Raw genomic sequence first — 12,899 nt, forward strand, 5'->3', positions numbered from 1 at the left:
GTATTTACCATTTCTCTTGTATAAGATTAACATACTTTCTCATTATAGCCATTTAAGATATTCCGTATTTCGGGGCAGCTAGGTGGTGCAGTGGATAGAGCACCGGCCCTGGATTCAGGAGGACCTGATTTCAAATCCGGCCTCAGACACTTAACACTTACTAGCTGTGTGACCCTGGGCAAGTCACTTAACCCCAATTGCCTCACTTAAAAAAAAAAGATATTCCCTATTTCCAAATAAAATCTAGTTCCAGGAGTTAATGAAAATCCATAGCAATACATCCATCCAACAGTTTGTTGTTGATCATCCTTCATTTTCGGAGAACCACTGATATCACTAGGTGATGTCTTGACTTGCCAGTGAATTGGGTTTAAGTGAGGCAGAGTTGATCTAAGTTGTCAGCCTCACTCTGTCTTCCAGAGCCATCAAAGTCCAGGGGCAGGACAAAAGTTAGGACTACTGGCGATAGCCCAAGATGCAGTGGGTGACCTTGTCATCTTCCATGTGTGACCAAACTCTAAATACTCCCCAGTACCTGCTTCAGCTACCCTCATTGGAACAAATTGTTTTCATCTGCCAGTTTCACCAGTCTTCACATGCTTGAGGTCCACATACCCCTAACTCACAGTCCCTTGCCCTCAATCTGGTTTAGCCAGTCTGCCAACATGGTTTTGCCACAGTGTTGTTGTTGGGAAGGGGACCGCTTCTTGGAGCCACAAGTGAGAGTTGGATGAGAAGTAGACACCAAAGGTGGATAAGAAACTCTAAAAAGGGTTAGGCAAGCCCTGACACCAGAGGTGCTAGTTCTCCCAGAACACCCCATACACCTGACAAAGATGATAAAAGATGGAAATAGTTGAGGAGGGGGTGTTTGAAGATACTGATAAACTATTGATGGAACGATTGGTTCATTGGTACAGTCATTCTAGAAAACTGCTTAGTATTATGCAAGAAAAGCCACAAGCCTTTTACCCAGCAAACAATCAACTAGCATTCATTAACCATCTACTGTAGGTCAGGCTCTGTGCTAAGTGCTGAGGATAGAAAAAGAAAGACCAAGGGCACTCTCTTTTCTCAAGGAGCTTACCATCTGAGGGAGGACACAACATACCAACAACTATATAGAATAGAGAGACAGATAGGATAAACTGGAGATGATCCACAGAGGGAAGGCTAACTATGGTAGAAGGAAGGTACTGCTTATAGACCAGCATCTGTTACTGAATGAGATCACATAAAATCATCTAGTGCAGAGGTTCTTAACTTGGGTCTGTAAACGTATACATATGTAAATAAACCATATATATATATATATATGTGTGTGTATTGTATATTGTGTGCATGTATATATGTGTATGTATAGGTATGTATGTGTATATATCTATGCATATGTATATATACACATATAGTAGTAGTAGTAGGCTTCCACCAGTCGAGGACGACTATATAATTTGTTTCATTTGTCATTGGATGTATTTTATGCATCTAAAAACATGATTCTGAAAAGGGAGCCCATAGGCTTTGCTAGCATGCCAAAAGAGTCTATGATACAAAAAAGGTTAAGAACCCCTGATCTAGATAAAGAGCATTGTGGCCTCAGCCACAATGAGTTAGCTATATCAATATTACACTATAACCAGCCAGTTGTACATTAAATGGCTTCATCTCAGACTGACTGAATAGATCAGTTTCCTTTGGGACCTGGGTAGACAATGAAAATAATGTTTCTCTAGACCCATCTATGTATTGTCCACCAGCACCCCAATTTTAACTTTAAAAATCCAGTTTTGTTATCAATGAGGAAAATGAACAATCCTTATTTCTTATTGATAAACTAATTACTGTATTTCAACATATGACTCAAAATATAGAAACTATAACCCAGCAATTGCTATAACTAACATGTTACGATAATTTTTATAAAACCATGTATGGATACTTGCAAGTTATGTCTATATTTGAACCTTGTATAAGGGTTCAAACAAATACAAAATGAAGTATAACAGATTAAAAAAGGAAACCAGATGAGAAGTAGAGTTAATTTTTTTACTTTTTCTTTTAAAAATATAGAGATTTTCCTTAGAACTAAGGAAGGTCTCAATAACAAAACCTATAAGTTAAAAAATGTAAGGATTGGGGGGGGGCAGCTAGATGGCACAGTGGATAGAGCACTGGCCCTGGATTCAGGAGGACCTGAGTTCAAATCTGGCCTCAGACACTTGACACTTACTAGCTATGTGACCCTGGGAAAGTCACTTAACCCTCATTGCCCTGCCCCCCCCCAAATTATAAAAATGTAAGGAATAGGAAACAAAGGAAGAACCATATTGGAAAATAATACTTCTGTTGCTTTTTTATTATTCTCCTTGTTTATTCTTTCTTGCATTTTTCCTTTGGTTCTATTTAATGTAGAAATATGTTTAACATGATAGTAACATATAACCTATATCAAATTGCTTGCTGGCCTTGGGAGGGAGGAGGGAAGGGAGAATAGGAGAAAAATTTGGAATTCAAAAATATCTTAACATGTAATTGAGAAAAATTAAAAGGAAAAATAAATAAATAAAAGAAAAAAAGAAAATAACATTTTTTTTTCATGTGGGGCAATGAGGGTTAAGTGATTTTCCCAGGGTCACAGGGCTAATTAACTGTCAAGTGTCTGAGGCCGGATTTTAACTCAGGTCCTCCTGAATTCAGGGCCACAGCTTTATCCACTTCACCACCTAGCTGCCCCCCAAAATAACATTTCTTGATGAGTTGAAGGTAGTTGAAGGAAAGTCAGACTATCAGGGATAGCAGGTACCATTGATATCACAAATCCTGTACTAATCCATATACAGTTTCTTACAAAATCACTAATCACTAATCCATAAATAGTTTCTTGCAAAACAAGTAAAGAATTGAAAAAGTGCCCATCTTGGTTTTACCTCTGCTTTTTACGGACTCTAATTTTAGTATTAAAAAATAATTCGGGGGCAGCTAGGTGGCACAGTGGATAAAGCACCGGCCCTGGATTCAGGAGTACCTGAGTTCAAATCCAGGCTCAGACACTTGATGCTTACTAGCTGTGTGACCCTGGGCAAGTCACTTACCCCCCATTGCCCTGCAAAAATAAAAAAAATAATAATAATTCATTATTCTCGTCATCTGTTGCACTGATTTCTGAGGAATTGAGTAAAATGAACTAATAAATTCTTTTCAATTGTCAGAATACAGGATGTCTCAAAAGTGTCAGTGCAGTTTTAAGACTTAATAACTTCAGAAATACAAATATTACAAACATAGAAAAAATGATTTGAAAGTTTAATAGTTTAAATTTCTTTAATACTTGTTTAGTTTTGTGAATTTTGAATTATAATCCTATTTTTCACATGGATTACCCTGTCATTTTTCACTTGGCGTATGGCAGTTTCTGCTTGGCTACCTTGATCAAAATAACCCTATTAGATTTTTTTCTTGTGTGGCCACTTGAAAACTGTCATGTGCACATCAAAATCTCATTCTTTGGATGATTTTGAGGCAAATATTACACATGTAAGCCTTTCAGTCACTGAGAAGCAACTGATAAAATTTTTTACAAAGTTCAAAAGTTGACTAGGATGATGTATGGTACAAGACGGTGGTGATGTTGAATTTTAGTTTCAAAATTTTTTTAAATTAAAAAATTAACCTTTCAAATATTTTTACACATTTGTAACATTTATACCTATGAAGTTATTAAAGGTAAAAACTACACTAAGAGTTTTGGGACACCCTGTATAATAATTATCAAAGCAAATTTCATTTCATGGCAATGACCATTTTCAGGAGCTATGTTCAAAACAAAACAAAACGAACAAACAAAAAGCCTTTCTTTTTCTCTGGAGGAGGTTAAAGTATCAGAGTACAATAACTGGATGCCAGGACTGGCCTCAATAATGCTACCAGCTCATTTGAAAGGTAAGATTTTTGGCATTGTAACCCGGGGCCAGTCATTAAACCCCTGGGTGCCCTCAAGGAAGTCTTTGAGACTATAAATGGCAGAAAAGGAGCTGCTATGAATTGACAGAAGTAATGTCCTCCACTGAAACTCCCCATATCAGTGATAGCACAGGTCTGCCCTTTCTCCCCTCCCTCAACAAACAAAAAAAAGGTAAACTCTCTAATTCAGAGAAACAGAAGACTTGTATGAATTGATAGCTTTAAGGAATCAGAACCCAGAAACCACTGTATACAATGGTTAAAAAAAATGTCAAGGAAAAGACCACTAAAGTTGAATGCAGTTGTTTTTTGTTTTTTGTTTTTTAGGGAGGCAATTGGGGTTAAGTGACTTGCCCAGGATCACACAGCTAGTAAGTGTTAAGTGTCTGAGGCCAGATTTGAACTCAGGTACTCCTGACTCCAGGGCCAGTGCTCTATCCCACTGTGCCACCTAGCCACCCCGGAATGCAGTGTAATTATAATAACCAATCTCAGCTCCAAACCAGAGATGAAGAAATGGAGGACTATGGAGACAGAATGCTGCATGTCTCCCTCTGTTAAAGGTGAGATTTATGTCCCTTGCCTATGTTAAAAACGCAGTTAGGGGCAGCTAGGTGGCGCAGTGGATAGAGCACCGGCCCTGGAGTCAGGAGTACCTGAGTTCAAATCTGGCCTCAGACACTTAACACTTACTAGCTGTGTGACCCTGGGTAAGTCACTTAACCCCAATTGCCTCACTAAAAAAAACAACAAAACAAAACAAAAAAAAACCCGCAGTTAACAGCTCAAATAAGTGTTGTAGTTCAAAGAATCCAAGTGTGTAGCAGAGTGTGGTTAAAGGCTTCTTTTAATACATCTTTGAGAAAGTAAGCACTCTCCAGAATGTATGGAAGAGTACACCTAAGTGGTGGCTGACTCCACTATTTATACTTATTCCTAGGGCCTCACTGGTTGGATACTCAAAGTTTACCATCTTGGGGGCGGCTAGGTGGCGCAGTGGATTAAGCACCGGCCCTGGATTCAGGAGTACCTGAGTTCAAATCCGGGTCAGACACTTGACACTTACTAGCTGTGTGACCCTGGGCAAATCACTTAATCCCCATTGCCCCCGCCAAAAAAAAAAAAAAAACACAAAAGTTTACCATCTTCCCCATATGTCATTGCCCAATCACACTTCAGTATTCCATCCCCAATTTACATACAGTATGAACCAATCAGATTACACTAAAATGACCAATGAGGTTGCACCAAATAGCGACCAATCATATTTCAGCATTACAGTATGACCAATCAGGTCCCACAAAAGTTGACTAATCATATTTCAGCATTCCACTGCTCTGTAACTTACATAACTTTCAAGAAAGAAACTTAGATTGGGGATTTGAAACTAAACATACCCTCTGTCTTTAGGGCTCTGAGAAGAGTTCAATATGGTCTTTTCTCTCAGCTATAAATTAACTCTTTTTCACAAGGGAAAGTTCACTAGATGTGGGTAGAGTATAATATTAGGAAATTACTCTGATGTAAAAATAGTCAATAGAAGTAAAACTTTTTCAGAAATTTTAAAGTCAAAATCTTTTAGCATGAACTGAATTCCTGTGTTCCTCCAGTACTAAGAAGTAGATTATAGGGGCTCCATCAGTGCTTCATAAGGATGTTGTCCACCCCAACCTTGTGAAGACTTTCCCTGATGGAATGGGCAGATGAGAACAGTTTGTTTCAGTGGCCATGAAGGTGGCTGAAGCAGGCACTGGGGAGTGTTGACATCACCCCAATGTCATGGACTTCTTCCAGAATGAAGGACAGACAACAACAACAACATGGAAAACACTAAGTCATGCACTGCATCCCAGGAGTGAGGCTGATGACTTTGTGCACCTCTGTCTAACTTAAATCCAATTCTCTCTCTCTCACACACACACCCCAATTGGTCCTCTTTGAAAAAGGAAGGACAAACAACAGGGATGCTAATGCAGCTGATATCAGAAATTAACATATGTAGTTAGAAAGTGAATATGGAGAATTACAAAATCTTAGAAATTTAGAGATCATTTAAATGCAACTTTGTATTCAAGGAATGCTTCCCTTGTACATATCCCCAAGCAGCAATCGTCCAAGGCTTTGATTTTCTTGGAGAGGTAAGATACTATAGGGATGGAATGTTGCATATACCCACATAACATGCAGGTCAATGTGCTGGATAGTTTTGCATAAATGTTATTTTCCCTTTCTTATGTGAGAATTGGAATGGCACCCCTGCTGGAGAGATACTGTAGGGAAGCTCCGCCATGAGGAGAAAACATGTGATTTAGATACCATGTGACTTTAGCATCTGGAAGTTACATCTATAGAACCACCTGTGGGACTTGTCAATCAGAGCTCTCAGCCAATTAGCTTGGAGCTGTGTGTGTGGACAGCCCTGCTTCCTGTTTCATAGACAGCTTCTGGGAGAAGCCATTGAGAATCGGCCTCTTTTCCTCTGGGGAAACGAGCATGGTGGCAGATGGAAAACCAGGGCGGGGTGGGGTGGGGGCCCCTCTTAGTTGTTCAGACATTGGCTTGGTGGTGAGATATTTCACGTGGGCTGTTAGGAAAGGAAATTGCTTTTTCCTCTCTGACTATACAGAATTAGATCTGAGCTAGGATTTCCATGTTATAAGGAATCTGTTCTCAATCTCTCTCTCCTCACTAAGTTATAATATATATTTTCATAAATCTTTAAAAGCCTAAACTTTTGGGGCAGCTAGGTGGCACAGTGGATAGAGAGCACCAGCCCTGGAATCAGAAGTACCTGAGTTCAAATCCGGCCTCAGACACTTAACACTTACTAGCTGTGTGACCCTGGGCAAGTCGCTTAACCCCAATTGCCTCACTAAAAAAAAAAAAAAAAAGCCTAAACTTTTGCTGAATTTATCAGTGATTTTAGTTAGCTTCCCCCCAAGACTGGGGGGTGCAGATTAGAACCCCCAACTTAGATTTTAGACAACACACTTATAAAGGAAGGTTCACTGAGGCGGGGATGGCATATTCAGAAATAACTGATGTTAAAACAAAAGCCAACAATAAAACTTTTAAAGTAGATACACAACAAAGAAAAGAAGTATAGGCCCCAGGATTACTTGAAAATAAAACCTCATTTTTCAAAGGCATGGCATACTGTTAAAGAAAGGAGCACTACCTGTGTGATCCATGGCAAGTTTCTGGCCTTCCATTTCCCCATTAAAAGTTGGGGTGGAAGATACTGGTTACAACTATCACAGCCTATGATTCAAAATTCTTTATATGGGTAAAAAGATCTGTCACACCAGGGGAACCAATCAACAGGCATTTTCCTGTGACTATAAACTCTGGCCTCCAGTTCCTTTCATCCCCCTAATTCAGAGCCATCTACCCAGGTTTCAAACAAAACAAAACCCTTTCCTGTCTCTTGCTCCTCACAGTCTCTCAACTCCATCCAGATCAAGCCTTTCCATATGTGAGGGAAAAACAATCCTCTTCTCAATAATTCTGGGGAACTCAGCAGCCATGTGACAAAGGCTTTTTTATTTCCTTGAGAAGGAGGCAACCTAGTGTGCAGCTAGTGGGTGCAAAGAAAGGGAGCTCACAGGCTCTGTTTCAAACCCTAGTCCCTAACACAAATGGACCCTCCCCCTTTTCATCATTGGTTTGATTACTCAAGGGTTACAATCTACATGCAAAAACTAGCTAATCAGAACACAGTATTCCCATCCCTCTTCCTTATATGGACACAACTCAGGAGTAGACTTTATTGAGACCAGGGCTCCTTGAACCATGTGATTTTGTTAGCCTGAGGGGGAGGAGGGGATCTGAGACCTTTTCCTAAAAACAGGTTAGGAGGAGTATGATTGACTGTTATATCCATTTTCTCACAATCCCTCCTCTTTGTTTTTGACTATTGGGCTACTCTCATTCCATTTATTGAATATCTCCTCTGCCTCTTGGTCTAAATCTGAATATTAGCATTTGAGTGTTTGCCTTTACTTTCCCAAATGGAGTAAACTTTGTGAGAGACGTCTCTATTAGCCTCTGATTTGATCCTCCAAGGAAGGGAAGGATACAGCATAAAACTCCTGCCACTATAATGAGAGTGGTGAGGATTGAGGCAGTGAAACCTTTCCATTTCCCAAACCAGGATTCCATTCATCCCGTCCAAGTGGTGTCAACCCCTGAATTTTCTGCTAATTCCTCATCCAATGTACTTAAGCCTTTCAAGGCTCTAGTTATTGAACCACCAGGGGTGGTATTATTTGGGATAAATATGCAGCATTGACCACCCAGCATGACACACACTCCCCCTTTTTCTGCTAACATCACATTAAGGGCTATTCTGTTTTCCCAAGCCATTTTGCAAGTTGCAGCCAGTTGTTCAGAAATACCCTGTACCACATCGCTAGTGTAATTGATGAACCTCTGCTGGTTCCAATCTACATTTTTAGTTATGGTTATCCACCATAGGAGAGATTCTGGCATGCCCCATGGGACTCCTATGCTATCTAGGTAGTTTGAAGCATCAGATAATCCTTTTTGCCCCTCTGGGCTGCATTCCTTTCTTGATTTAGACTCAGATTCAGAGAAATGCTCAGATGCCATGGAAAAGGGGGTAGCCAGTCACACCAACCCAGAAGTCCCAGCCCAGTTAGGGGGTAAGGTTGGTCTTAACACTTTTCCACCACAATACCACCATAGGTTGGCTCAGGGGAAGATCAGGGATGAAAAATCTACCGAGTCATTCTCGGGTACTTCCCATGTTTGGACACAACTCATATAACCCAAGACCAGAAAACCTATCACCCATCTGGAGAGACAGGCGGGATGGTTTCCTGGGACTCCAACAAAGGTGGGTATGATCTTTTCTGCTGTCCTTTTTATTACAGGGAAGAGTAGCTCCAAATCTCTGCAACTCTCACCCTTTGCCAACCCGTTCTGGTATAATTGATGGAGACACAGGAACCCCTCCAGGCTAAAATCTGGACTTAGAGTCTGGGCAGCTGGTCTTCCCAAAGTGCTGACCCATTCCATCCAAGCATTTGGATCTCTGAACCTAGTCTCTGTCTCCACTGTCTGTCTCACATCCTTAACATCAATGGCCTGTAACTCAGGTGTTTCAGGGTTTCCTGATTCCCCTTCTAGACTCAGAAAGGTTATTTCCAGTGTCTTAAAAGGATAGGGGGATGTAGGATCCATGGGATTTTCAAAGGATATTCCTATTCTTCCTGCAGGGTCAGTTCCTCTTTCTGATGCCCATATACCAAATCCATATGTTACAAAGGTCAGTCTATTTGGGTTGCATTCTTCTTTTTATTTTTTTTTTTTTTGGCTGGGCGATGGGGGTTAAGTGACTTGCCCAGGGTCACATAGCTAGCAAGTGTCAAGTGTCTGAGGCTGGATTTGAACTCAGGTCCTCCTGAATCTAGGGCTGGTGCTTTATCCACTGCGCCATCTAGCTGCCCCCTGCATTGTTCTTTTTGATACTCATCTCCCTGGATACTTCCTTAGTATCGTAAGTTGGTTCTGGGCACATGTATCTCTCATAATCTCTAATCCTCTGCTGTACCCCAAGATCATGGTTACACAGGGCAACCTTACAAGTATCAGATTCTACTGTTTGGACTGACAAATTCCTTTTTGTCGTGATGTGGTGCACTGGAATAGATTCAAGGGCATAACAGTACCTGTTCCCCATTCTGGTCCTGATGGTTAGTATAAAAAGGAGTGCAAGTACCTTCCAGCAGGCCAGGGATGAGTCCTCATTCCTCCTTCTTCCCCCCCATAATACTTATCCTTTTTGCTCCTCCATTACTTGTTTGCCTAAGCAGCTTCCACTACCCCAAAATGTTACCTCCTTTCCCCCTTTTTGTACCAGGCTTGGTATATTGTACATTACAGTCTTTTTCACCATCAGTCCATCAGATTCCTTATTCATAATCCATTGTTCATGCTTTGGCTCTGGTTTTTCTTCAGGAAAAGGTGCCCCTTTTACTTGAGAGTAATGAGTACAGTTTCACTCCTCAGTCCTCACCACAAGGTTGGTGATAAGTAACACCAGGAAGTAACAACAGGAACGGCCTTTCCCAATCAGGTTCCAACTAGTTGCTCTTCCAGGCTCTTATCAATACCCAATCTCCAGGCTTAAATTGGTGAGCTGGAAACTCAAGAGAAGGAGTCTGGGCTTGAAGTCCCTTCTGTCAGAGTAAAGAAACAGAGGCAGAGAGGCCAGAAATATATTCTCTGAGAAACATGTCTTTCATTTCTATTCTTGGGAACTCTGTTTCCCCTCCCAAGTAAGGATACCCAAATAACATCTCATATGGGGATATTTTTACTTCCTTCTTAGGAGTGGTTCTTATCCTAATTAGGACTAATGGGAGACATTTAGTCCACAGAAGCTTGGTTTCAAGCATTAATTTAGATATTTGCTTTTTTACCTTCCCTGAGGAGGGAGGATGCCAAGGAGTATGAAAATCCCATCTTATTTCTAAAGGCCTCATTATTGATTGCAAGGTTTGAGCAGTTAAGATAATGGGGTCCCATTATCTGAGTCTATATTCTCCACCAGGCCATACCTAGGAATGATCTGTTCTAATATCAGTTTAGCTACCACTTGAGAAGTAGCCTTTCCTGTGGGGAAAGCCTCAACCCATCCTGTCAGGTGATCCACCAAGACTAATAGATAATTCAATTTCCCCATTGGTGGCATTTCTGTAAAATCTGTCTGCATGCTCTGGAATGGTCTCAGTCCCGGGCCGACGACCCTCAGGAATTCGTTGACATTTTACTTTCTTATTTATTTTTTGGCAAATTATACAGCCCTCACTAATCTGCTTTGCAACAGTATAGATTCCCATGCATCCATACCTTCTTATTTTTTATTTTATTTTATTTTTTTTTTTAGTGAGGCAATTGGGGTTAAATGACTTGCCCAGGGTCACACAGCTAGTAAGTGTTAAGTGTCTGAGGCTGGATTTGAACTCAGGTATTCCTGACTCCAGGGCCGGTGCTCTATCCACTGCGCCACCTAGCTGCCCCAGCGCCACCTAGCTGCCCCCATACCTTCTTTTTTTTTTTTTTGGTGGGGCAATGGGGGTTAAGTGACTTGCCCAGGGTCACACAGCTAGTAAGTGTTAAGTGTCTGAGGCTGGATTTGAACTCAGGTACTCCTGAATCCAGGGCCAGCGCTTTAACCACTGCGCCATCTAGCTGCCCCCCCCATACCTTCTTAATATGATATCACACATATTCTGTGCTCCCAAATGGCTCCCCTGATGCAGAGTGCCCATGAGTTCTCTCAAGATGGCTCTGTTAACCATTTCCCTCCCATCAGGAAGTACCGATCGCCCTCTATCCGTGCACTGAGTCCCCACCTTCCTGAGTTTTCCAAACACATGTACTATTCCAAAGGCATACTTTAAATCAGTATATATAGTTCCCAAGTCATTGACTAAGCATTTTAATGCTTGATTCAAAGAATATAGTTCACAAGTTTGTGCTGACCAGTTGTTTGGCAGCCTTCCACTCTCTATGACCATAGCATGGTCCCCATCGATTACAGCATAACTGTTATGTCTCCTTCCCTCCACCACCCTGGAGGACCCATCTGTGAACAAGTGTTTCCCTTGAATAAGTGGAGACTTTTGTAAGTCCCCCAGAACTTTCATTTGATAATCTATAAGGTTCAGACAATTATGCCCCAATGGATCATTGTTATCACTAACACCATGCCATAGAAAAGACGTGGGGTTCAGACAGTGAGTACCAAGTCATCCTTTTCTTTTCTTTTTTCTTTTTTTTTTTTTGCGGGGCAATGGGGGTTAAGTGACTTGCCCAGGGTCACACAGCTAGTAAGTATTAAGTGTCTGAGGCCGGATTTGAACTCAGGTCCTCCTGAATCCAGGGCTGGTGCTTTATCCACTACGCCACCTAGCCGCCCCAAGTCATCCTTTTCTAATAAAATTGCCTCATATTTCAAAATTCTAGAATCTGTAAGCCATCTAACTTGTTGAGGAGTGACCACCACTAGGGCTCCTCCAAATGTCAGTTTCCTGCTCTCTTTTACTAATAGGGTGGTTGCAGCTACTGCCTGGATGCATTCAGGCCATCCCCTTGCTACTGAATCTAATAATTTTGATAGGAAGGCTACTGGTCTTTTTGTCCACCCAAGACTTATACCAGAACTCCTAAAGCTGTTCCCCTATCTGCATCTAAAATCTGACCAAACAAGTTTGGGGACTAAGTATAACCTTGCAGGAGTACAATCCACCTGAGCTGCTGCTTTCTCCCAGTCTGGGGATCTTCCCTCCTTACAAACACCTTTTGTGCTACCCTCAATAATTCCTCCAATGGCTTCTCACTCCACCCCTCGACTTTCTGTAATTTCATATTAATATCTGGCCAGGATTTGGTTACAAAGTTTTACTTAAGCATTCCTTGTGCTAGCTGACTTTCAGGGTCCATACCTCCATGCTGTCTTATCTGATCTCTCAGTCTCTCTAAAAACACAGAAGGGGACTCATCCCTCCCTTGCTGTATTTCAAAGGCTTTATTGAGATTGTGACTCTTAGGGACTGACTCTTTTATTCCTAGTATTATCAATTCCCTTAAGTCCTGCATATGATTCCAGTGATTCTCATTATTATTATCCCACCGTGGAGCTACATTTGGGAATTTCTGATCAGCTGGGACTACCGCCAGGCCAGGCACATGGCGCCTTTCCCAATTTTCCATTGCCGCCCTTCTGATTTGTTGTCTTTCCTCCCCAGAAAATAGAATGCTCCTAATTGCCATTAACTCCTTCCAGGTTTATATACTGGGACCTAGAAATTGATCAAACTGATCCGCTGATCCGATGGGGTCTTCCAATGAGGGTCTCAATTCTTTCTTAAAGTTTCCTATATCTAGGCTGGTTAATGGAGCATCTACAT

This window comes from Dromiciops gliroides, chromosome 2 (assembly GCF_019393635.1).
Source record: "Dromiciops gliroides isolate mDroGli1 chromosome 2, mDroGli1.pri, whole genome shotgun sequence".
Taxonomy (NCBI): Eukaryota; Metazoa; Chordata; class Mammalia; order Microbiotheria; family Microbiotheriidae; genus Dromiciops; species Dromiciops gliroides.